Source organism: Antechinus flavipes, chromosome 2 (assembly GCF_016432865.1).
Source record: "Antechinus flavipes isolate AdamAnt ecotype Samford, QLD, Australia chromosome 2, AdamAnt_v2, whole genome shotgun sequence".
NCBI classification, from domain to species: Eukaryota; Metazoa; Chordata; class Mammalia; order Dasyuromorphia; family Dasyuridae; genus Antechinus; species Antechinus flavipes.
The window spans coordinates 249,888,043-249,916,028 of NC_067399.1; positions in this window are offsets into that span (position 1 = coordinate 249,888,043).

The window sequence follows — 27,986 nt, forward strand, 5'->3', positions numbered from 1 at the left end:
ATACCTATGCAAAATTGACAAGTCAAAACGTAGGACAGCTAGACTCCTTAGAATTAACTGGATGTTTCTGAGGGAGCAGAAAAGGTAGCTCAAGGAGATCCTCGGGGAATTCCGGCCAAGATGGCTGAGAAGAGGCACACAGCTGTGTAAGCTCTGCATTTTCTCTCACTATCCATTTCATTACAAGCCTCTGAATTAATGCTTGACTGAAAAAAAACCCACAAATAATTACCAAGAGAAGCCATCCTTGAAATTTGCCACAAAAGGTCTGTTTTTGCTCGAGGGTGGACACGGTTTTAGATTGGGCACAGGCTGAGGGCAAGCAGCAGCAGCTCACAGCTGAGCAGACTGGAGAGGGGGTGGGGTGTGATCTCAGCCATCTCTGCGGGGGGAGTTTTGCTATAGGATTGGATACTTTGCCCTGGCAGCAAGTCAGTAGCTAAGCAGCGAAGCTAAAAACACCATTGGGGAAGAATACAACCCTAAACAGCTCAGGACCTGGCCACCCCTCCCCCACAGTGTCTCAGCATGCTCTCAGAGTCTCAGAGCGCAGGCGCAGCACAGTCCTGTTAGTGCCTCTCTGCTGCCCCCACAGTCTGTAGAAGAAGCTCCTCCCCCCAAAAAAAGCAGACTCCATTTAGGGGTTTTTTTCTTTTTGCTAGTTTGTCTTTGATTCTTCTCTGACAAAATGAGCAAAAAATTGAAGAGGACTTTAACCCTTGACAGCTTCTATACAGATAGAGAGCAGACTCTAAACCCTGAGGAGACTAAAAACAGACTGTCCCCAGGTGAATCCCCAAAGGAGATCATCTGTTCCTCAGCACAGATAAACCTCATAGAAGAAATCAAAAAGGCTCTCACAAGGGAGCTAGAAGAAAAATGGGAAAAGGAGAAGAAGGCTTGGCAAAAGAGTCTGAAGAAGCCATCCCACTCATTTAAAGACAAAATGGATAAATAAATAAAATCCTTAAAAAATAGGATTAGTGAACTGGAAAAGGAAAATAGCTCTCTAAAAAACAAAATTGGTGAAATGGAAAAAAATTCCATAGAACAAAAGAACTCAATTGGAAAATTAGAAAAAGATTTTTTAAAAGTGAGTGAAGAAAATACTTCATTGAAAATCAGGTTCAAACAAATGGAATTTTATGACTTGAGGAGACAAGAAGAATCAGTCAAGCAAATCCAAAAAAAATCAAACAATGGAAAAGAATGTGAAATACCTTCTGGGGAAAACAACAGACCTGGAAAATAGATCCAGGAGAGACAATCTGAGAATCATTGGACTCTCAGAAAAGTATGGTGAAAAAAAGAGCCTGTACACTATTTTCCAGGAAATTATCAAAGAGAACTGCCCAGAAGTCATAGAAACAGAGGGTAAAATAGACATAGAAAGAATTCATTGTTTACCTACTGAAAGGGATCCTAAAATCAAAACACCAAGAAATATAGTGGCCAAATGCCAGAACCCTCAGATGAAGGAAAAAATACTGCAAGTGGCTAGAAAAACCCAATTCAAGTATTGAGGAGCCAAAATAAGGATCACCCAGAATCTAGCAGCATCCACATTAAAGGATCAAAGGGCCTGGAATATGATATTCCGAAAGGCTAAGGAATTTGGTATGCAACCAAAAATAACTTATCCAGCTAGAATGAGCATCTTTTTCCAGGGAAGAAGATGGACATTCAACGAAGTAAGCAAATTTCACCTATTTTTGATGAAAAAGCCAGAACTTAACAAAAAGTTTGATCTACAAATCTAGAACTCAAGAGAAATCTAAAAAGGTAAAGAATAATCTTGGGAACTATATCTTTGCTATAAAGATGTATAAAGAATACGTGTATACCCAGAAAAAGGGTAAAGTGGGAGTACTACATCTCATGAAGAGGCAAAGGAAACCTATTCCATCTGAGAGAAGGAATGGAGGAGGATGAATATAGTGGGTATCTTACGCCTTCAGAATTGGCTTTAAGAGAAAAAACTTAGACATATTCAATTTATGGTGAAACTTCTCCCACCTCATTGAAAAGTGAGAAAGGAAAAGTAAAAAGGGAAGGAATAAGCTAAGCGCAAGGGAATACAAAAACTGGGAAGGAAAGGGGTAAGATGGGGGAGGAACTCTAAGGAGGGGGGAGAGATATTAAAAAGGGAGGACTGTGAGAAGCAAGTGGTGGTCACAAGCTTAATACTGGGAAGAGGGGAAGGAGGGAATTGCGAAAGAAGGGATAAAAGCATAAACCGGGGTTTATGGCAAGTTTATGGTAAGATGGCAAGTAATACAGAATTGGTCATTTTAACCATAAATGTGAATGGGGTAAACTCCCCCATAAAGAGGAAGCGGTTAGCAGAATGGATTAAAAGCCAGAATCCTACAATATATTGTTTACAGGAAACACACCTGAAGCAGGGAGATACATACAGGTTAAAGGTAAAAAGTTGGAGCAAAATCTACTATGCTTCAGGTGAAGTCAAAAAAGCATGGGTAGCCATCCTGATCTCAGATCAAGCTAAAGCAAAAATTGATCTAATTAAAAGAGATAAGGAAGGGCACTATATCTTGCTAAAGGGTAGCATGGATCATGAAGCAATATCAATATTAAACATATATGCACCAAGTGGTGTAGCATCTAAATTGTTAAAAGAGAAATTAAAAGAGCTGCAAGAAGAAATAGACAGCAAAACTATAAAAGTGGGAGATCTCAACCTTGCACACTCAGAATTAGATAAATCAAACCATAAAATAAATAAGAAAGAAGTCAAAGAGGTAAATAGAATACTAGAAAAATTAGATATGATAGAACTCTGGAGAAAATGTAATGGAGACAGAAAGGAGTACACTTTCTTCTCAGCAGTTCATGGAACCTATACAAAAATTGACCATATATTAGGACATAAAAACCTCAAACTCAAATGCAGTAAGGCAGAAATAGTAAATGCATCCTTTTCAGACCACGATGCAATGAAAATTACATTCAACAAAAAGCCAGGGGAAAGTAGAACAAAAAATAACTGGAAATTAATTCATCTCATACTAAAGAATGATTGGGTGAAACAGCAAATCATAGACATAATTAATAACTTCACCCAAGAAAATGATAATAATGAAACATCATACCAAAATGTATGGGATGCAGCCAAAGCAGTTATAAGGGGAAATTTCATATCTCTAGAGGCCTATTTGTATAAAATAGAGAAAGAGAAGGTCAATGAATTGGGCTTGCAAGTAAAAATGCTAGAAAAGGAACAAATTAAAAATCCCCAGTCAAACACTAAACTTGAAATTCTAAAAATAAAAGGAGAGATCAATAAAATTGAAAGTAAAAAAAACTATTGAATTAATTAATAAAACTAAGAGTTGGTTCTATGAAAAAAACCAACAAAATAGACAAACCCTTAGTAAATCTGATTTAAAAAAGGAAAGAGGAAAATCAAATTGTTAGTCTTAAAAATGAAAAGGGAGAACTCGCCACTAATGAAGAAGAAATTAGAGCAATAATTAGGAGTTACTTTGCCCAACTTTATGCCAATAAGTTCGACAACTTAAATGAAATAGAAGAATATCTCTAAAAATATAGCTTGCCCAAATTAACAGAGGAAGAAATGAATATCCTAAACAGTCCCATCTCAGAAAAAGAAATAGAACAAACTATCAACCAACTTGCTAAGAAAAAATCCCCAGGACCAGATAGATTTACATGTGAATTCTATCAAACATTTAAAGAACAATTAACTCCAATGCTAAATAAACTATTTGAAAATATAGGGATTGAAGATGTCCTATCAAACTCCTTTTATGACACAGACATGGTACTGATACCTAAACAGTATCAGTTGTCTGTTGAAAGTAGGTTGAAAACAGAGAAAGAAAATTATAGACCAATTTCCCTAATGAATATTGATGCTAAAATCTTAAATAAAATATTAGCAAAAAGATTACAGAAAATCATCCCCAGGATAATACACTATGACCAAGTAGGTTTTATACCAGGAATGCAGGGCTGATTCAATATTAGGAAAACTATTAGCATAATTGACTATATGAATAACCAACCAAACAAAAATCATATGATCATCTCAATAGATGCAGAAAAAGCATTTGATAAAATACAACATCCATTCCTAATAAAAACACTTGAGAGCATGGGAATAAATGGACTTTTCCTTAAAATAGTCAGGAGCATATATTTAAAACCTTCAATAAGCATCATATGTAATGGGGAAAAACTGGAACCTTTCCGAGTAAGATCTGGAGTGAAGCAAGGTTGCCCACTATCACCATTATTATTCAATATTGTATTAGAAACACTAGCCTCTGCAATAAGAGTCAAGAAAGAGATTAAAGGAATTAGAGTAGGCAATGAGGAAACCAAACTATCACTCTTTGCAGATGATATGATGGTATACTTAGAGAATCCCAATGATTCTACTAAAAAGCTATTAGAAATAATTCATAACTTTAGCAAAGTTGCAGGATACAAAATAAATCCCCATAAATCCTCAGCATTTTTATACATCACTACATCACCAACAAAATCCAACAGCAAGAGATACAAAAAGAAATTGCATTCAAAATAACTGTCGATAGCATAAAATATTTGGGAATCTATCTACCAAAGGAAAGTCAGAAATTATATGAGCAAAATTACAAAAAAGGTTCCACACAAATAAAGTCAGACTTAAACAATTGGAAAAATATTAAGTGCTCTTGGATAGGCCAAGTGAATATAATAACGATGACAATACTCCCTAAATAATCTATTTATTTAGTGCTATACCATTCAGACTTCCAAGAAAATATTTTGATGATCTAGAAAAAAATAACAACAAAATTCATATGGAACAATAAAAAGTCGAGAATCTCAAGGGAATTAATGAAAAAAAAATCAAATGAAGATGGCCTAACTGCACCTGATCTAAAATTATACTATAAAGCAGCAGTCACAAAACCATTTGGTATTGGCTAAGAAATAGATTAGTTGATCAGTGGAAAAGGTTAGGTTCACAAGACAGAATAGTCAACTATAGCAATCTAGTGTTTGACAAACCCAAAGATCCTAACTTTTGGGATAAAAATTCATTAGTTGATAAAAACTGCTGGGATAAATGGAAATTATTATGGCAGAATTTAGGCATGGACCCACACTTAAGACCGTATACCAAGATAAGATCAAAATGGGTCCATGACCTAGGCATAAAGAACGAGATTATAAATAAATTAGAGGAACATAAGATAGTTTATCTCTCAGACTTGTGGAGGAGAAAGAAATTTGTGACCAAAGATGAACTGGAGACTATTACTCATCACAAAATAGAAAATTTTGATTATATCAAATTAAAAAAGCCTTTGTACAAACAAAACTAATGCAAACAAGATTAGAAGGGAAGCAACAAACTGGGAAAACATCTTCACAGTTAAAGGTTCTGATAAAGGCCTCATTTCCAAAATATATAGAGAACTGACTCAAATTTATAAGAAATCAAGCCATTCTCCAATTGATAAATGGTCAAAGGATATGAACAGACAATTTTCAGAGGATGAAATTGAAACTATTACCACTCATATGAGTGTTCCAAATCATTATTGATCAGAGAAATGCAAATTAAGACAATTCTGAGATACCATTACACACCTGTCAGATTGGCTAAGATGACAGGAAAAAATAATGATGAATGTTGGAGGGGATGCGGGAAAACTGGGACACTGATGCATTGTTGGTGGAACTGTGAACGAATCCAACCATTCTGGAGAGCAAACTGGAATTATGCCCAAAAAGTTATCAAACTATGCATACCCTTTGATCCAGCAGTGCTGCTATTGGGCTTATACCCCAAAGAGATACTAAAGAAAGGAAAGGGACCTGTATGTGCCAAAATGTTTGTGGCAGCCCTGTTTGTAGTGTCTAGAAACTGGAAATTGAATGGATGCCCATCAATTGGAGAATGGCTGGGTAAATTGTGGTATATGAATGTTATGGATTATTATTGTTTTGTAAGAAATGACCAGCCGGGTGAATACAGAGAGACTTGGAGAGACTTACATGAACTGATGCTAAGTGAAATGAGCAGAACCAGGAGATCATTATACACTTTGACAACGATATTGTATGAGCATGTATTCTGATGGAAGTGGATTTCTTTGACAAAGAGAATTAACTGAGTTTCAATTGATAAATGATGGACAGAAGCAGCTACACGCAAAGAAAGAACACTGGGAAACGAATGTGAACTATTTGCATTTTTGTTTTTCTTCCTGGGTTATTTTTACTTTCTAAATCCAATTCTCCCTGTGCAACAAGAGAACTGTCTGGTTCTGCAAACATATATTGTATCTAGGATATACTGCAACATATCTAACATATATAGGACTGCTTGCCATCTAGGGGAGGGGGTGAAGGGAGGGAGGGGGAAAATTGAAACAGAAGCGAGTGCAAGGGATAATGTTGTAAAAAAAAAAATTACCCTGGCATGGATTCTGTCAATATGAAGTTATTATTAAATAAATTAAAATTAAAAAAAAAATTTAAAAAGAAAAAAAAAGAAATGTTGACTTAAGAAACACATATTTCTTAAGTACTAAAATACAAAGATAAAAATAAGATCACCTTTAACCTCATGGAATTCAACTTCTATTGGAGAGACAAAATAAACACAAATAAGTGAAGACATGCTAGTAAATGTTTAACAGCTTGTTTTCCAAACACATGCATTCATTCATACACACACACACACACACACACACACACACACACACACACATGAATATGTGTTTGTTACTATGTAGGAGACATTTTGAAATTTAATCTGTATTCTCATTTCTTTTCTCCTTCTTTTTCCTAAGTCTAGACAATCATACAATAAATCTAAAAAAAAAAAAGGAGATCCTCTCCAAACCGTTTTTGAAATTAGGATTTTAGTAACTAATGCACTCAGGTTCTTTTCCCATATTTCTGTCCAGTCTTCATATTTATAGAACCAGGATTATTGACCTATGTCTTTGTTTCTCTTATTGTCATAAAAATGGAAATGGGTTAAAATGATAGTATATGGAAATTTCATTAATCTTTATAAAATCTAGATACTCTGAGAACCAAAGAACTATCTCTGTGTGTCTCTGTCCTTGTCTCTCTGTTTCTCTTCCTTTCCCTCCCTCCCTCCCTCTCTCCCTTTATCTGTCTCTCTCTGTCTCTGTCTCTGTCTCTGTCTCTGTCTCTCTCTCTCTCTCTCTCTCTTTCTTTCTCTCTCTCTCTCTCATTATCTCTCTCCCTTTCTCTCTTTCTCTCTCCTTCCTCCTTCTCTCTTTCTCTCTCTTTCTTAACTCTTCCCCCACATCCATCCCTCCCTCATTCTCTCTTCCTCCCACTTTTCTCTCTAATTCATCTCTGTCTGTATGTCTATCCCTCTTTCTCCTTTTCTTCCCTATGTTGTGTAAGCACAATGTTAAATCCGTGCATGATATACCATGGAAGTCCTTCCTACTTGAAAATGGTTCCAAGAATATTTTTGTCTCTACAGATGAATTTACTTTTTCTTGTTGGAAAACTAAACTAACTATGTAAACCAACATATTTTGTTTTTGGCTCTAACTCTCTAAAAGCTGAAAGCCAAATTCATTATCCAAATGTAGTTTGATCAGTTGTGCTGAATTAAAGCATCTATTCCTTTTGCTCCCTTCAGATGGTTTCTGTTCTATCATGAAATGTGCTTTCACTTTTTTTTTTTATTTTTAAGCTGCCTCAAGTCCTTTAAGAAACTAGTGATATGGGCTGGAGAAGACACAGGTGTCATTCTATACTCTCCTTCTACCCTCACTACTAATTACCAAATTCAGCCTCAGAAATAGTGCTTGAATGGTAAAATCCACGAATATTGGGAGTACAACAAATTACCAACCACAGATAATTTGGATGATTGCCAGAAAAGGTTTGTCCTGGTTTGCAGGCCAGTGCAGACAAGAAGGTAGAACACAGAGGCTAGTACAAGCTGAGTGGAACAGGGTGGGGGCGTGGTCTCCGTGGGTTAGATGTTGCAGGGAGGACTCTACCATAGGCTGCTCTGCTTTGGGTGCAAAGCAGTAGATCAGCAGGGAAGTAACACAAATGCCTATGGTAGCGTGTACTCCAAAAAATACTAGAATTTAACAGGACCTGACTACACCCACACAGTACCAGAAGTGACTCAGCATGGACCACAGCACAGTTGTGCAGCCCCATTCTGCAGCTTGGGGCTTTTGCCCAGGGTAGCTACAATTCTGTACAGCAGAGGCAGGGTGGGAGAAGCAGGGTCTGCCCAGGGCAGTAGAACTTCTGCAGCATGGTTGGCTTCCCAGGGCAGAGACATTTCCCCTGCAGAGCTCTTCCCAGAGCATTCCCACAGCTCGGCCATTCTTTGCAACCTGTTTGCAGGACAGCTATTGTCCATATATCTATCCCTGTTCTACAGAAGAAGCTGATAATCTCCTTGCCTGGAAGGCAGATACTAAGGGCTTTTTAAAAAATGAGTAAAAAAGACAAGTGAAATCTAACCATTGATAGTTTCTATACAGAAAGAGAGCAAGTTTTCATCCCCAAGGAGACTAATAGCACACAGTTTCCAGAAAAAAACCCAAAGGGGGATTGTAATCTAGTCCCCATAACACAAGGCTCTCCTAGAAGAAATTATGAAAGATCTTAAAAGAAAGCTAGAAGAAAAATGGGGAAAGGAAAGAGAAACTCTTCAAGAGAGTATGGAACAGTCATATAACTCACTAAAAGAAGAAAATTGATAAAGTGGAAAAAGAAAACAATTTCCTGAAATGTGAATTGTAAAAGGTAAAGAACTCCCAGGGAAAGATAATTTGTGAATTGGAAAAGATAAAGAATTCCCATGAAAGTAGGATTTGTGAATTGGAAAAAGAAAATAACTCAGTAAAAAAAAAAAAAATGGGTGAAATGGAAAAAAATACCATAGTGCAAAACAACTCATTTAAAAACTCAATTAGACATATACAAAAAGAAGTGAAAAAAAAAAGCTAATGAAGAAAATAACTCATTAATAATCAGAACTGAACAAACAGAAATGAATAATTCATGGTGACATCAAGACTCACTCAAGCAAAATCCCCCAAAATGAAAAATAATAATAATAATAATAGAAAAAAATGTTAAATATCTACTTGGAAAAACAAGAGACCTAGAAAATAGATCTAGGAGAGATCATCTGAGGATTATTGGACTTTCTGAAAATTATGATAAAAAAGAGCCTAGACACTATTTTACAGGACATCATCAGAGAGCTGTCCAGATGTAATAGAATCAGAAGGTAAAATAGGCACTTAATTAATTCATCAAATACCTTCTAAAAGAGACCCTAAAATAAAAACTCCAAGAGGTATTGTGGCTAAATTTCAGAACTATTATACGGAAAAATATTACAAGCAGCCAGGGAAAAAATGCAAATACCTAGGAGACAAAATAAGAATCACTCAGGATCTAGCTGCTTCCACATTAAAGGATCAAAGGGCCTGGAAGCTGATATTATGAAAGGCAAAAGAACTTGGAATGCAGCCAAGAATAAACTACCTAGCTAAACTGAGCATTTTCTTCCATGGAAGAAGATGGGCACTTAATGAAACAGATGAATTCCATTTGTTTCCAAGGTAAAAACCAGAACTAAACAAAAAAGTTGATCTCCAACCATAGGACTCAAGAGAAGCAGAAAAAGGTAAAAAGAAGTCCAGAATTGTATTTCTGTTGTGGATATACATAAGTACATGTATAATTTGATTTTACTGATATAACATAAAAAAGGAAGTAGAAATGGAAAAGGGATAATGTGAGAAAAAGGGAAAAGGGGAGATAAAAAGAGGGAAATTACATCCCACGAAGGGCCAAAATAAATCTATCATATCTGAGGAAATTTAGAGAGGGGGAGAAACATTGTGTGAATCTTACTTTCATCGGATTTGGCTTAAAGAAAAAATAATAGACATAATTTGGTTTACGGAAAAACTTCTCTTACTTCAATAAAAAGTGGGAGAGGAAAAGAGAAAAGGAAAAGAATAATAAGGGAAAGATATAAGAAAGGGGAAGGAACTCAAAGGTGGTGGAAGGAATTCTAGAGAGGGAGAGCTGTGTGAGACAAGTAATGCCCATAAGTTTAACACTGGGGAGGGTTATAATGGGGGCAAAAATAAAAAAAAAAAAGAAAAGAATAATCTGGGGATAATAAGATGGTAGGAAATACAGAATTAGTAATTTTAACCAGAAATGTTAATGGGATGAACTCTCCAATAAAGTGAAGGCAGATAGCTGCCTGAATTAAAAGTCAAAACTCTACAATATGTTATTTACAGGAAACACATTTAAAGCAGGGTGATGCATACAGAGTAAAGGTAAAGACTGAACCAGAATCTATTATACTTCAAGTGAAGTAAAAGAAGCAGGGGTAGCCATCCTTATCTCAGATCAAGCAAAATCAAAAATTGATCAATTAAAAGAGATAAGGAAGGAAATTGTATTTTGCTAAAGGGTAGCATAGACAATGAAGCAATATCAATAATAAATATATATGCATCCAGTGGTATAGAATCTAACTTCCTAAAGGAACAGTTAATGGAGTTGCAAGAGGAAAAAGATAGCAAAACTATAATTGTGGGAGATCTCAACCTTGCACTCTCAGAATTAGATAAATCAAACCACAAAACAAATAAGAAAGAAGTTAAAGTGGTAAATAGAATATTAGAAAAGTTAGGTATGATAGATCTTTGGAGAAAACTGAATGGAGACAGAAAGGAATACACTTTCTTCTCAGCAGTTCATGGAACCTATACAAAAATGTACCATATATTAGGACATAAAGACCTCAAAATAAAATGCGGAAAGGCAGAAATAGTAAATACATTCTTTTCAAATCATAATGCAATAAAAACTACATTCAACAAAAAGCTTGGGGTAAATAAGCCAAAAAGTAATTGGAAACTAAATAATCTCATCCTAAAGAATGAATGGTAAAATACCAAATCATAGAGACAATTAATAATTTCATCCAGGAGAATGACAACAATGAGACAACATATCAAAATTTGTGGGATGCAGCCAAAGTGGTAATATGGGGAAACTTTATATCTTAAGAGGCTTACTTGAATAAAATAGAGAAAGAGAAGATTAATGAATTGGTCTTACAACTTAAAAAGCTAGAAAAGAACAAATTAAAAACCCCCAATCAAATACTAAATTTGAAATTCTAAAATTAAAAAGAGAAATTCATAAAATTGAAAATAAAAAAACTATTGAATTAGTTAATAAAACTAAGAATTGGTTTTATGAAAAAAAAAAAACAAAATAGATAAACCTTTGGTAAATCTGATTAGACAAAAGAAAGAGGAAAATCAAATTTTAAATCTTAAAATTTAAAAGGGAGAACTTTCCACCAATGAAGAGGAAAATAGAGCCATAATTAGGAGTTACTTTGTCCAACTTTATGCCAATAAATTTGATAACCTAAGTGAAATGGATGACTACCTTCAAAAATATAGGCTTCCCAAATTAACAAAGGAGGAAGTAAATTGCTTAAATAGTCCCACTTCAGAAAAAGAATTTGGACATGCTATTAATCAACTCCCTAAGAAAAAATCCCCAGGACCAGATTGATTTGCCTGTGAATTCTACCAAACATTTAAAGAACAATTAGCCCCAATGTTATATAATTTATTTGAAAAAATAGTTAATGAAGGACTCCTATCAAATTCCTTTTATGACACAGACATGGTACTGATACTAAACCAGGTAGTTTGAAAACAGAGAAAAAAAAAATTATGGACCAATCTCCCTAATGAATATTGATGCTAAAATCTTGAATAAAATATTAACAAAAAGTTTACGGAAAATCATCTCCAGGATAATACATCATGATCAAGTAGGATTTATATCAAGAATGCAGGGCTGATTCAATATTAGTAAAACTGTTAGCATAATTGACTATATCAATAACCAAATGAATAAAAGCCACATGATAATAATGAACTAGAAAAAATAACAACAAAATTCATCTGGAAGAACAAAAGGTCAAATATTCAAGGGAACTAATGAAAAAAAATATCAAATGAAGGTGGCCTAGCACCAAAACTATTTGGTATTGGCTATGGAATAGACTAGTTGATCAGTGGAATAGGTTAGGTTAAACAAACAAAATAGCCAATAACTATAGCAATCTAGTGTTTGACAAATCCAAGAACCCCAGCTTTTGGTATAAGTATTCACTGTTTGACAAAAATTGCTAGGAAAATTGGAAATTAGTATGGCAGAAACTAAGCATTGACCCACATCAAACACTTTATACCAAGGTCATAATGGGTTCATGATCTGGGCATAAAGAATGAGATTATAAATAAATTAGAAGAACATGGGATAACTTACCTCTCAGATTTGTGGAGGAGGAAGGAATCTGTGACCAAAGGAGAACTAGAGATTATTATTGATCAAAAAATAGAAAATTTTTATTATATCAAATTGAAAAGTTTTTGTTTTAACAAAACTAATGTAAATAAGAAGGAAAACAAAAAACTGGGAAATATTTTCACAGTCAAATGTTCTGATAAAGGCCTCATTTCAAAAATACATAGAAAATTGATTCTAATTTATAAGAAATCAAGCCATTCTCCAATTAATAAATGGTCAAAGGATATGAAAAGACAATTTTCAGATGAAGGCACTGACACTATTTCTAGCCATATGAAAAGATGCTCCAAATCCCTATTGATCAGAGAAATGCAAATTAAGACAATTCTGAGATATTACTACATACCTCTCAGATTGGCTAGGATGACAGGAAAAGATAATGACAAATGCTGGAGCAAAAGTGGGAAAACTGGGACTCTGATACATTGTTGATGGAACTGTGAATACATCCAATCATTCTGGAGAGCAATTTGGAACTATGCTCAAAAAGTTATAAAATTGTGCATACCCTTTGATCCAGCAGTGTTACTACTGGGCTTATATCCCAAAGAGATCTTAAAGAGGGAAGGGAAACCTATTGTGCAAGATTGCTTGTGGCAGCCCTCTATGTAGTGGCTAGAAACTGGAAATTGAGTAGATGCCCATTAATTGGAGAATGGCTGAATAAATTGTGATATGTGAATGTTACAAAATATTATCAATCATTTACAATTACAAATTATGATCAATAATATTGATCAGTAAGAAATGACCAGCACAAAGATTTCAGAAAGGCCTAGAGAGACTTATATGAACTGATGCTGAGTGAAATGAGCAGGACCTGGAGATCATTATATACTTCAACAACAATACAATATGATGATCAATTCTGATGGATGTGGTTCTCTTCAACAATGTGGTTCTCTTTGGTTTGTGAACCAAAATTAGTTCTATTTGTTCTATAATGAAAAGAACCAGCTACACCCAGCAAAAGAACTCTGGGAAATGAATGTGAACCACTACATAGCATTTCCAATCCCTCTGTTTTTGTCTGCTTGCATTTTTTATTTCTTTCTCAGGTAAATTTTATATTTTTTCAAAGTTTGATTCTTCTTGTTCAGCAAAATAACTGTATGGATATGTATAGATATACTGTGTTTAACATATATTTTAACATATTTAACATGTATTGTTCAACCTGCCATCTCGGGGAGGGGGTGGCAGGAAGAGGGGAAAAGTTGAAACCAGAAGGTTTTCCAAGAATCAATGCTGAAAAATTATCCATGCATATGTCTTGTAAATGAAAAGCTATTATAGCTATTCTAACTAGTGATATATTAATTTTACACAAATTTTCATCTAAATTATTCTGTTTTTTTTAATAAGTGTTGAGAGAGAATTGGCATCCAAATCATAAGTTTGTCTCTTTGCATTTTAGACAAGACATGCCTTGAAGTTCTGATTATGGTTTGGGGACAAGATTCAGCCCTAGACATGAAAATGAATAGAACAAAGTATAAGATGAAAATAGAGAGGAACCTTGTGTATTTCTGTAAGTTTGTTTGTTTCAAAAATGCATTTTTATAATTTTTGAAGATAAGATAACCATTTATATTTGTTGATAGTAATTATCTAAAACATATAAGGTAGTTTTCATGTTTTGCAGCTTCTGAGGTATTTCATCACTCAGTCAAGTAGGTTTTGATAATAAATCCAAAGTTCTTTCTCCACCCAGACATTATGTGTAAGAAAAATAAAAAAAAATTTTTCCTCTTGTTCTTGAGATGAGTTAAGAGGGCTAGAGCATCAGTAAGTCACATTTTTTTCTTCTGGGGGAAGTGCATAGGGTACTCTGATCAATATCTTTTGTTAGGGAGAAACTAGAGTGAACTGGGAAGATTTGGATGTCTGAAGATTGGAGTCATCCACAAAGAGTACAAATCCTAATATAATTGATTGTTTCAATGGTACTCCTCAGACCAAATAAATGAAAGAAAAATATCATAGACCAACACAAAGGAATACTAATTTTATCACTTTTATTTGCTTGGACTGAATATACTAGCTCTTTTATAATATTTTAAGGCTAGTCTGAATACTTGTTACTAGAGTATCTACTATAGACTAAACTAAGTAGGAATTAAAATGAGAGCATAAAATAGCCTGTTCTCACGAAGTTTAAATGGAATGTAGAAGACAAAGAACAGACCCATAAATAACTCAGTGTATAGAAACACATATATTTCTATGCCACACAAAGTTTATAAGAAAATGGACTAAATATAAAAATACTAAGAAAGTAGAGAATTAAGATGATGGTAAAGGAGAATCAAGAGACATTAAGTTTTGTTTCATCACTCCTTTCTTTCTCTTTCTCCAGATCATTTCATTCTTATTTACCCCTTATTTTCTTCCCTACTGTTCATTCTCCCTCATTTTAAAACAGATAGATGATACATAGATAAATACATAGATAGATACAGAGATACAGAGATACAGACTTGTCATTTTCTCAAATTATGACTCTTCATTCTTATATCTAAATTCCTATTAGGAGTCATATACAACACTTGTCTCCATTTCTTTATCTTCCATTTACTACTCAATATCTTGAAATATGACTTTCAAATTCAACATTTCCCAGATATTGCTCTCCCTAAAGTTGCCATTACAAAAATATTTTTAATATTTAACTCCGTGGTCTTTTCTCATGTCATCTTACCTGATCCCTTTGAATATTTAGTTTTTATCAATTATTCCTTCAAACTTCACTCTGTTGACTTCTGTGACATTGTTCTCTCATTTCTCCCTCATCTGATTCTTTCTATTTTACTATTTCTTCCTAGTTTCTTTTATTCATTCATTTCTCTACCATTAAACATTTGTCCCTCATGACTCTAATCTAAGTTCTCTTTGTTTTTCTCTTACTCTTTTTCAATGGTCTCTCATCAATTCTTCTGGATTTAAAAATTATCCTCACACAGATGACACTAAAATCTATACATACAGCCTTAATCTATCTCACAAATTATAATCTCACATTGACAAGTGTCTGCTAAACATCTGTACTTAGGTATTCCATTGTCATTTTAAACTTGACTTGTCCAACAGAGAACTCATTATTTTCACTATTACCTCATCCCCCTTCCCTATTTTGTTAAAGGGAAGCACCTTCTAGTCACACAATTTCATAATCTTTATGTATGCTTCAATAATGTACTCTCTTTAACTGCACATATCCAGGTTACAAATCTTAATGATAATACCTCCACAATATTTCTTGCATTTGCCATTCTTTTCTCCACTCATACAGCTACTCTTGTTCAAGCATTCATCACCTCTTGCCTGAAAATAATTCTATAGCTTCCTAATTAGTCTCTATGCTTACATTTTTTCTCAATTTGAAACAAATCTCCACACAGCTGCCACATTAATATTCTTGAAACATAGACCTGATGATATCATCCTGTCTGCTCTCCAGACTTCACTAGAAGAAGACAAACACAATTCTATCATATACTAACCTCTTGCTTTTGTGATGAGGAGAGTAAATAACATTCCATAGCATCCATCTCCAGCCTCCCTTGGGAAGTGTATAAATAACATTTTAATATGCACCAGACTTATTCCTTTGGGGAAAGAAAAGAAAATGTCATTTCATCATAACTGGTCTTCTGCTTTGTCTCCAACATTAATTGGGAAGAGGAAACTGATATTCCATCACTCAATATTTCCCTATCTTTGAGTAGTAAGAGAAAATACCATTCCTTTGTTCCAGGGCTCCTGCCTAATCATCTATCTTTCTGGAAGAGAAGTAACATTATCCTTCACCTCTAATCACCTGTATTCTTCACTTAACTGAAATGAGGTCAAATCTCGATGGATTGATCTACCTAAATTAATTTTTCAATGATTAAGGAATACAATCTCCACCTCCTCTTTCACAATCCTCTCTCCATCCCAGTGATTCTGTATCCCTGGTGATCATCCTTCATTCACTATCCCATATATCCCAATGGTGGATTCTCTATTCCCATTTCCCTCAACTTCTCACCTATAGTATCCAACTCTAAATTTACCTACTCATTTCATTGTACTCTCTGGAATTCCTGTTTCATAAGCAACCACAAAGTTGCTTTCCTATGAAATTTTTCCCTCCCCACTTTTTCTATTCTCTAGTTCTTTCTGGGAACTGTCTCTCTTCTGATATATATATATATATATATAGCCTCCTTGGCATCTCTTTCCAGCACAAGTTGCACTTTCACAAATTTCCCATACCAACTATTAGAAGTGGGGGAGTTAGAACAGTCCTTGTTCTGAATTGCTACTTCCAAGTTTTTCTTTTACTACCATCACTCAAGAATTTCTCCTTTGGATAAAGAGACCCACACGTACAAAAATGTTTGTGGCAGCCCTTTTTTAGTGACAAAAAATGGAAATGAAGTGGATGCCCATCAGTTGGAGAATGGCTGAATAAATTATGGTATAGGAATGTTATGGAATATTATTGTTCTATAAGAAACGACCAGCAGGATGATTTCAGAGAGGCCTAGAGAGAGCTATATGAACTGATGGTAAGTGAAAAGAGCAGAACCAGGAGATCATTATACACGGCAACAACAAGACTATACAATGATCAACGTGGCTCTCTTCAACAATAAGATGTTTCAAACCAGTTCCATTTGTTCAGTGATGAAGAGAGCCATCTAAATCCAGAGAGACAACTATGGGAACTGAGTGTGGAATGCAACATAGCATTCTCACTCTTTCTGTTGTTGTTTGCTTGCATTTTGTTTTCTTTCTCAGTTTTTTTTCTTCCTTCTTGATTGGATTTTTCTTGTGCAGCAAGATAACAATATAAATATGTACACATATATTGGATTTAATATATATTTTTAACATATTTAACATGTATTGCACTACTTGCCATCTAGGGGAGGGAGAGAGTGGGCTGAAGGAAAGAATAATTTTGAACAGAAGGCTTTGCAAGGTTAATGTTGAAAAATTACCCATGCATATGTTTTGTAAATAAAAAAGCTTTAATTAATAAAAACTAAAACAAAAGAATCTCTCCTTCTCTGAAGTTGACTCAAATCACATATAGCACTTAATAGATATTCTCCTTCATTGTTATGTTCAATCATGTCTGACTCTACATGACCCATGACACATAGCACATAATCATCTATCTTCTACTAAATTCTGGTAGTTATTGCCAGCCATTCTTTAAAACAATCCCCTTCTATCATCTACTAGTATATTTCCTAGCTTGTAGTCTTTTTACCCTTTTTAACTCTTGTACGTGCATATTGGTGTTCCTTCAAACACCCTCATCCCTAAATTCCTCAACTAGCTTATTTCATATGACCTACTCTTACACTCTATCTCATCCCTTTGCAAAGATTTTGCTATAAACCTCAAATTCATCACTTCTATATTCATAGATTTTAAAAGGTATGAGGGATAATCCACCTATTATTCTATTTTTCTTTCTTCCTTGGAACTCCCAAACCTGATTTTTATTTATACTGTGATCACCAAACCCAAGATCCTTCAGTTCCTTCCCAGATCATCACCTTTGAACTAACTATATAGTCCCTTTGCCATCTTGATCACTAGTTCAACTATACATTGCCCTTTTCTATTGGATCCCATAATCCCTAACAGTGTCACTGGAGTTGCCTTGGATCCCTTCCACCACCTTCTACATTTTAGTAGATGCATATTGCTGAATGATGCTGGAGAAAAATGTTCTTCCCAAACAGTGGTGACTAGGTCCAGTAAAAGTTAACTCTTAACTGAACCTTTACTTATGCAAGACAATCCTTTTATATCTCCTTAACTAATTCACTCTCATACTCACCAGTGATTCATCCAAATCTTTTAAATTCTCTTCAAATTCTCTTTGACAATTTTTCTCCCTACCATTTCAGCAAAGGATTTTTTTTCATAATTCATTGAAAATATTGAGGCCATTCTCAAAAAGATTTCTTTTCTCCTCTGCTTTTCAATTCACATCTCATAGCTAAGCTATGTTCAGCAGTATCTCCTCATTCACTTTTGTCTCATGTAATGGGGTGTTCCTTCTCAATGGCAAGACAAACCCCTCTATTCATACATGGTGTCATCCTTGAACAAATGAATTCACTTCAACTATCTTTACTGGCAACTATCACCACAACTTTCTCACTTACCTCCAATTGCTCCCTATTCTACTGGCTATTTACCTACTGTCTACAACTATATCCATGTCTCTACAATCTTTAAAAAAAAAACCTTCACTTGATCCATCTGGCTATAATCACATTTCCCCTATCTTTTGTGGCTATACTCCTTGAAGACGTCTACAATTTGTACTTCCATGTCCTTTCCTCTCACTATCCTCTTAATTCTTGACTTGTGAGTTATGATCTCACATTCAATCAAAGCTATTCTTTATAAAATAAATGATATTTCTTAATTTCTAAATCTAATGGCTTTTTTCATCACTTCTAATTCTTTTTTAATTCTCTATAATGTGAAATTGTTGATCATTTTACTCTCTTTGATATTCTTTTCCTTCTCTCCTGGTTTTTCTGCTTCACATCTGACCTATCTTTCTCAATCTCCTTTGCTACATCCTTTTTCAGTTTGTAATCACTAACTTTGGGTGCCTTATATGGCTCTTTTCTGGGTCCTAGTCCTCAATACCTTTTCACACAGTGATTTCATCAGCTTCAGTGGATTCAATTATGATCCCCATTTATCTAGTCCTAATCTCTCTGCTGAACTCAAACCTTTTATCTCCAAATGTCTTTTGTGCCTACCTCATAGAGTTATGAGAATAAAATGAGATGATATTTGTAAAAGGTTTAGGATAGTGCTTACCACATAGTAAACATTTAATAAATGCTTATTTCCTTTCTATTGGGCATTTAAAATCGATGTCTTCTAAGTATCTTAAACCCAACATGTCCAAAACTGAACTCATTTTTTCTCATCCCCTATCTTTCTTCTCTTCCTAACTTCCCTTTTACTTCTAGTGAAATACTATTTTCTAGTCCCTAAGGGTTGCAGCCTAGATGTCATTCTCAGTACTCCATTGTCTCTTACTCCCATATGCAACTTGTTGCTAAGGTCTGTCAATCTTATCTTCTCAATAGTCAAACATGTCATCTTCTCATCTCTAATATCACTATCACTCTGGTTCATGTCTTCAACACTCATACATATAATATTACAAAAACCTAATATTTGGTTGGCCTCCTGCCAAAGTGATTTTCCTAAGGAAGAAATATGATCACCTCAACCCCTACTCAACACACTTCACTGAGTCATTATCACCTACAAGATCAAATTTAGATTCCTCTATTTTGTAGCAAACTCCTTCATAGCCTAGTCCTCTCCCACCTTTCTTCTTCATATATATTCTATTTTCCCATTTCTCACATTCTCTTCCATCTAGTGACACTCTATCTCATTGTTCTGAACAATTTTCCTGACTGTCCCCCATACCTGGGATGTCTCTGAAGCTTCACCTCCATTTCCTAGCTTCTCTGACTTCCTTTAACCCCCAGCTAAATATTTCTTTTTGTAGTGACAAGGAACTGGAAATTGAGTGGATTTCCATCAGTTGGAGAATGGCTGAATAAGTTATGGTATATGAAGATAATAGACTATTATTGTTCTATAAAAAAAGATGAGCAGGCTGATTTCAGGAAGAACTTGGAGAGACTTAACATGAACAGATGCAGAGTGAAGTGAACAGAATTAGGAGAACATTGAACACAGTAACAACAATGTGATGATCAACTGTGATGGACTTAACTCTTCCCAATAATACAGTGATTCAAGACAATCCCAATAGACTTGGATTGGAAATGCCATCTTCATCCAGAGAGAACTATGAAAACTAAATGTGGATCAAAATATAGTATTTTTGCCTTTTTGTTTGTTTGCTTTTTTCTTCCTTATGGTTTTTCTTTTTCCTTTGGGCCTTTTTTTTTGCACAACATAACAAATATGGAAATATGTTTAAAAATATTGCATGTGTTTAACCTATATCATATTATTGACTGTCTTGAGGAGAAGGGATGTAAGAAAGGAGAAAATTTTAGATCACAAAGTTTTGCAAAAATATTGAAAATTATCTTTACATGTATTTGGAAAAATAAAATATCGAGAAATGTCCCAGCTAAAATCTTACTTTTTAAATGAAGTTATTCTTAAATATTCTTAATTCTAGTACCTCCCCTACAACCAGAGGGAGGACAGTGGGAACTGAATGTGGACTCCAACAGAGTACTTTTACTCTTTTTTTGTTGTTGTTGTTGTTTGCTTGCATTTTCTTTTCTTTCTTATTTTTCTCTTTTTGATTTGATTTTTCTGGAGTAGTATGATATTTGTGAACATGTGTATAGAGAAATTACACATGTTCAACATATGTTGGATGACTGGCCAACTGGAGGAGTCAATAGAGAAAGGAAGGGAAAAAAATCAAAACATAAGGTTTTGTAGGGATTTGTGTTGAACATTATCCATGTACATATTTTAAAAATAAAAGAAAAAAGAAAAAAGAAAAAAAATTCTAGCGTCTCCCTTCTGTGATTATTTTCTATTTATTCTATGTTGTACATACAGAATAGTTCTCACGTATCTGTTGGTATGTTGTCTCATCCATTTGATTGTCAGTTCCTTGCAAACAGGGACTATGCCTTTTTTTTGTATCCACAGCACTTAGCACAATATAGATATTTAATAATTGTTAATTGATTGACTAAAACAAGTGTCTTCCTCTTCAAGTTCCTCCTCATTTCAACTGTCAAAGTGAGCTTTCTAAATCAGAGGTCTAATCATGTCACCATCTCTCTCCCACTTCAGTAAAATCCAGCAAGCCCCTATCATCTAGAAGACTATACTTAAAAATCTGCTGGTGACTTTCTCCAGTTTTTGGAGGCAATCAGGGTTAAATGGCCTGCCCATGGTGATACAGCTAGTAAGTATTGGAGGTCATATTTGAATTCACTTCAGAACTAGCGATCTATCAACTGTATCACCTAGCTGCTTCTCTTTTTCTGTTAGCTTGCAAAGCCTTTTTTAACCTATTATTCCAACATTTCTAGTCATTTTACACCTTAAGATATTTCTCCCATTCCGTGATAGAGTAACATTAATCTCTTTGTTATTTCTTCTCCCAACAAAGTACTTGGAGTACTCTGGCTGTTGTCAAAAAGACCTCAGTTCAAATCTTGTATCAGACACTTAATAACTATATGCTGGGCAAGTCACTGAACTTTTTATACCTAAATTTCCTCATCTGTAAAGTGGAGTTAAGAATAGCACCTATCTCCTAAGGGTTTTGTTAGGATAAAATGAGATGACATTTTAAAAGCACTTATCATAGTCTGTGACACATTGTAGATGTTTATTAAATATTTATTTCCTTCCTTCCTTTTGACTTCTTTATATTTTAAATATTATTTCCTCCTCTCCATCTTCTTGCTTCTTGCTTTCATCCTTTAAGTCCCAGCTAAAACCTCACTTTCTGCAGAAAGCCTTTCCAGATCATCCTTAAATATTTATGTCCAATATAAGATATACACTGCTTAGTTCTTCATTTTTGTTGTCCAGTCCTTTCAGTTGTGTCCAATTCTTCATTACTCCATATGTAATTTTATTAGCAAAGATACTAAAGTGATTTGCCATTTCCTTCTCATTTCACAGATGAGGAAACTGAGGCAGGAACTGAGGAAACTCAGGAATAATTGATGTTACTTGCCCAGAACCATACACCTAGTAAGTGTCTGGTCTCAATTTTGAATTCAGAAAGATGAGTCTTCCTGACTCCAGGCACTACACAATAATTATTCTGTTAATTTGTTACTCTTGTTTCTTTATATTTCCTTATTAATGAGTATTTACTGACTTTTTTAGTAACTATTCCCCAGTACTTCACATTCCATATTGTACTTATGCCATTGCTAAGGCTGGCTTCTCTATTCACTAAAACCAAATTTCTTTCAGGGTTCAGTGTCACCTCCTATACGAAGTCTTTCCTGATTCCCTAATTGGTAGCTCTCTTTCTTTCCTCAAGTTATATTTTGCCTACTTTTCTGTGTATTTGTGTTTTATCCTATACTTCCTCCTACCTGGTAGAATACAAAAATTACCTGAAAGGCAGACTACATGATTTCTCTCTTTGTAGCCCCACCACTCATTACAATGCCATGTACATAATAAATACTTTATAAATAATTGACATTAGTCAAAAAGCACTTATTAAATGCCTACTATTATGGCAGGTACTATGGATAAAATCTGAGGATACAAAGACAAAACTGTCTATAATCTGGGGAAACACATTCTATTGGAATTTATTTGTCAGATGCTACCCTCTTTCCTCTCCTTTTCATACTTACCACTCTCATTCAAATTACTGAGTATGAATTTGACAAACATGATAATATTGTCAATTTGTAAGATAAAGCACTAGATTCTAGGGGGTAGGGAAATAAAAACATATTTAACAGTGGTTATTTTGCTCCCAGTACCACCACTGTTAGAAATGCTCCAGGTATATTTCATTTTATTCCTCCAAGAAGTGTCTTTCATATCATAAAGAGGAAAGGTCTTTCACATCTATCATTATCTCAGTTTCCCCACCACTTACGTTCTATTATTTCAAGGATTCAAGCACTCCAATTCCACTTAATTAAAGTCAGTTTAGCTTTTACAAAGACACATTTACTTCAAAAGTAATAGACAAACAATCTGCTCCCCCAAACCACAAAGACATAATCCAATCTATCCCACTTTAGACTCTAGGCAGGAAAGAGGTAGATGCAAAGTTTAGCTCAGTCCCTACATAGCATTAGTCCCACCAAGTTTTAAATCAAAAATGCTATCTCATACACATGGTCCGGGCATCTTCAAACTTCACTAAAGGGGCTGGTTGCAACATCTATCTTGCAATTCTGAGCCATAAAATACCAGTGGCTCAAAACTCCTGTTATAAGAAACTACTCTAAAAAGAAAAACCAAACAGATTCAAAACCTCAAAGTTATCTCTGAGGAACACAAGTCCCAAGTTAGGCCCTTCCCTACTAAATTTATTTCATGATATCCCTGTTATTAGTGAATGACTCTTTCATCCCTGCATACCAGTGGAAAGAGACTATCTCAGATATAAAGACATTGGTACTTCTGCTATGCAATTAGTTTAAAGAAAATTTGTTCCCATTCACAGTGTTGACTGACTTAGAATGACTTCTCTCAGAAGAAAATCTCTGACATCTCCCATCATCAGTGTCTTTGGGTAATTGTATAAGGCACCATAGCCCTATTACATATAACAAATATTGGTCTGTCCTTGTGATAAGGTTACATTCTAAGATACTAGATTAGACATGAACACATATAAACATTATAAAAGCCAGAATTTGATATATCAGTGATCAAGTAGTCAAAATGATTCATTCTATATTTGGGGAAACTGGGTTTTGAGAAAGAGATTTTCCTGAGGTCATATAGATGCTGCAGCAGAAAAAGGATCAGAATTTCTCAGATTACAATCTTTGCACTTAACTACTTGAAATCTATTTCAACATTTTTCCCCAGGACTATGCTTTAAGAAATATAGCTGGTGTACAGAGCTAGAGAAGCATGACATAAAGCACTACTAGTTGAGCAAAGTACAATATAGTGGAAATATAAGAGAGAAAGGGAAGTCTGCTCATTTCATCAGAATCAATCACCTTCTATATCCAATCACTTGGACAAAGCTGTTTGTGTGATTAGATCATTCTGTTCTTCTGCATTCATGTGTTCATGAAAGAATGAAGCGTTTTGGAATGTGAGAGACACCAAAAATGGCACATCAGTTAAAATTTGCATTTCTTAGTGGGTCAATTTTGTCCAAATAATCTGTTCTTTTTCTTTTACCTGTGAGGTGCTTCATCATGTATCCTTTATAATCCAGCTCAATAAATACAGTTCAATAAATAGAGTGCTTTCTATTCTCTCCACTTGCAGTATATGCGTTTTTCAATGCCTTTATCCAACTTTCAGTAATGCCCATCAGCACTGAATGGGCCCAGGGTTGCTCCCATAACAAGGGGATTTGATCACTGAATTCTAGCCACATGGTTTCTTAAGTACCAATTTATCACTTAAATTTGTCATAAGTGCATTAAGTAGAACACTGAAATTGCTCCTGTCAAGAAACCTTTGAAGAACACAGATCTTGACTCTGCTGCTTCCACTGGCTTCCTAGCTGAATTGTTTTGCTCTATCAAAATAAAGCAGTCAATTTCATCATCATTCAAGTCAATTTCTTTGAATATTTTCAAAACCATTAAATGAAATTAGGAGTCATGCATAGCTTGATCATCTCTATTTGCATAGCTATCCATAGAATCTCCTTTTCAGGTTCTCAATAAAAACAATTTTCAAGATTGGACAGGGTATAAGCACCTCAGCAGAATCCTTGGCTTCTGGCTATGCATTAGATGCAAAATCTCACCCTGAGGGAGTGTTTGTATATACTCTTTTTTTGTTGTATTTTTTAAACTTTATAACCCATAAGGGGAAACACTTTAAAAAATACAAATGGTAGGTTCTTAAAGAGGACTTTATATTCCCTCAATCAAAATTCATTCCAACAGGAATGACTTAAATCTGCCATAATTTTCATGCTGATCTCAAAACTCAACTTTTTATTTAGGACATGGCTCTAATACATTAGTAACAGTATCTAGGTGGTCACCAGGAGTCAATATGTATCCACCTGGAGTCAAAACTTGTTTAATTTTTTAAGGGAGCAGTTAACATGCAAAAATGATACAGCAATCATTTATTGACTACTAGTTATTTGTCAGCTACTGTGTTAGGTACTGAGAATATATATAAATAGATCCTGCTCACAAGGAGCTTATAATCTCTTGGGGAAAATATAGTCAATGATTCTATACAGGAATATGAATCTATTCATTCAAGGATGGGGAAAAAAAACTTAAGCAGGAACAAAATTGCTCAGAATGTACTTCCTCCTACTAATTATTGTAATCTAGAAAGAAAAGCATAGATTCATTTGAGAATAGCATATATTTTCTTTGATGGATCTGTGATTTTCATTGTTTCTAATTAATGTACTGCATCTTATATAGTTCTTTGGTATCATAAATCCATCTTAGAGGATCAGTTTACTAAAACTTTTAAGGCAGAACAGACCGGAGAAGGTTTTTGCTCTAGATGTTTTACTACATTTCAATATCAATTAACTCTGACAGCTATTTTTGATTACCCCTTGTTTTTGCTATCTCTCTAGAAGAATGGCCCATTTTTTTTCCCAAGTAATACATCTTGACAATATCGTTTATGCCATTTCTTCCATGCAGTTCTTTTTGGCAAGGCAACCAGGATTAAGTGGCTTTTCCAAAATCACATAGATACTGTCAAGTGTGTTTGACCCTATTTGACAATTCATAGATGTTGCTTTCTTCCCTGTGGCATCTAGTTGTGCATTCCATGCAATTCTTCATTTACAAAGACAACAGAGGAAAGACAAAAAGACAAAGGCTCAAATTTTGTCATAATTCCCTCATCTCCAAAATTGAAATTGTATAATCATTTCTACATTTTCATTTAAAATATTCAAAAATAGTACAGATTCAGTGACATTTCCATATTTGTTTGTAGTGAAACACATCATGGGCTAGTACATCTAGGAGAACTAGGTTCAAGGCTTGTTCATAATTAGCTATGTGATAATTTACTTCTTTTCTCTGAATGCAATTTCTTCATTTTCAAATTAGAAATGAAAAACAAACAAAAAATAACAAGCAGCTTCTCTATGTTTCAAAAAATCATTTTGAAGAAAGCATTTTGAAAACTATGACACAATAAAAATATGAGATGTTACAATGAGATAAGATCTACATGACATAAATAACAACTCAAAAGTGTTTGGCTTAACTATCTACAAAACGGATGAGAAAAGCTTATTTGTTCAGTCAATGATACGGAAGCTGGTGGAATATTCATAGATCTGGCCTATCTATCTATAATCAACCAAATATCATTTATCAATCTCTAATCCTTATATATAATATATTAGGCATATAACATATATACAATCATATATTTGTAACACGGTTATACACAGAAATATAAAAATCTTTATAGACACAAATCTAAATATTAAATATATGATCTAAATGAAGAACTTTTTACATGATAGATATAAGAGACAGACAGACAAAGACAGAGAACTGATGATCCAGATGGAAAATGAAGTTGGCCCTGAACTGAATAGAAGAAAGAGAGTAGTCTATATATTTTGGAAATTGTTGTTATTGTTCAGTCATTTTTTTCAGTCATGCATAACTCTTTTTGACCCCATTTTTGGGTTTTCTTGGCAAAGATATTGGAGAGTTTTGCTATTTCCTTCTCCAGCTTATTTTACAGTTGAGAAAACTGAGGCAAACAGGATTTAAGTGATTTGCCCAGGTTCACACAGAATTAAGTTTCTGAAGTCATATTTGAAATCAGTTTTCCTGACTCCAGATACAGTGCTCTATCCATTGTGCCACCCAGCTACCCTAGAGCAATTTATAGGACATTTAATAACTCCATGATTCTCTATGAAGCAAATGCCTATATTTTGATACTGATATTCTTCCATTGTTTATACATAGATGTAATTCACAGGATATTTCTCTTTGTAAGTTATTACCTTACAAGTCAACAAAATGCAATAAAGAGATCTGGAGGCAAGATAGTCAATAACAAGGAACAAATTATGCAAGCAAAGTGTCACAAAGGATAACATAAAGGAAATATATGACTAGAAAGAAAAGTGAGCCAAACATTGTAAGAAAAAAGAATTATCAACAGACAATCATTTGCTTCATGTGGTACATGTGCATTATCAAGATATAAAAGAAAATATCACAATCATATTGGATTGACTCCCTGTAGAGGATGCAGAGGAGGACATGAATAAAAGTTACAGAGTATGAAAACATATGCTTCATTTCTTAAGATCATACTAATGAGATCACAGATCCAATAAGAGCTCAATTAGACTTTGAAAAATGTTTTGTTCTTATCTATGAAGTTTGCTTCATAGAAAAGAAAACCTTTCATCTTCCATGTTTATATTTTGTATCTTAATTGTTGCAAAGTTATATATTAGATTCAAGAATTTGTCCATTCTATAACTTACAATTCTCTGGGGTCAAGTACATTGCTTTTGGACATATATTACAGGTACCTGTGACCTATAACTCCTGGCCTTCAAACTGTGGTACAAGCAGGATAAAGTTGTCAGAAAAATTGGCTGAGAAATATCTTCCTATGGGAATGCCACCAATTAGTTCTGACTATTATCTGAAAATAAGCACCAAATACCACAGCATGCTTTTTGATGCCACTATTCTATTCAGATTTGCTATGTTACAAAGATGTTCTCTTTTTCCACTTTTGAGTCTTATACCTCAGTTAAAAAAAAACAACCTGGGGACTTCCGGTTAAGATGGCGGAGAGGAGGCTCACAGTTGCATAAGCTCCGCGCTTTCTCTCACTATCCACTTCAT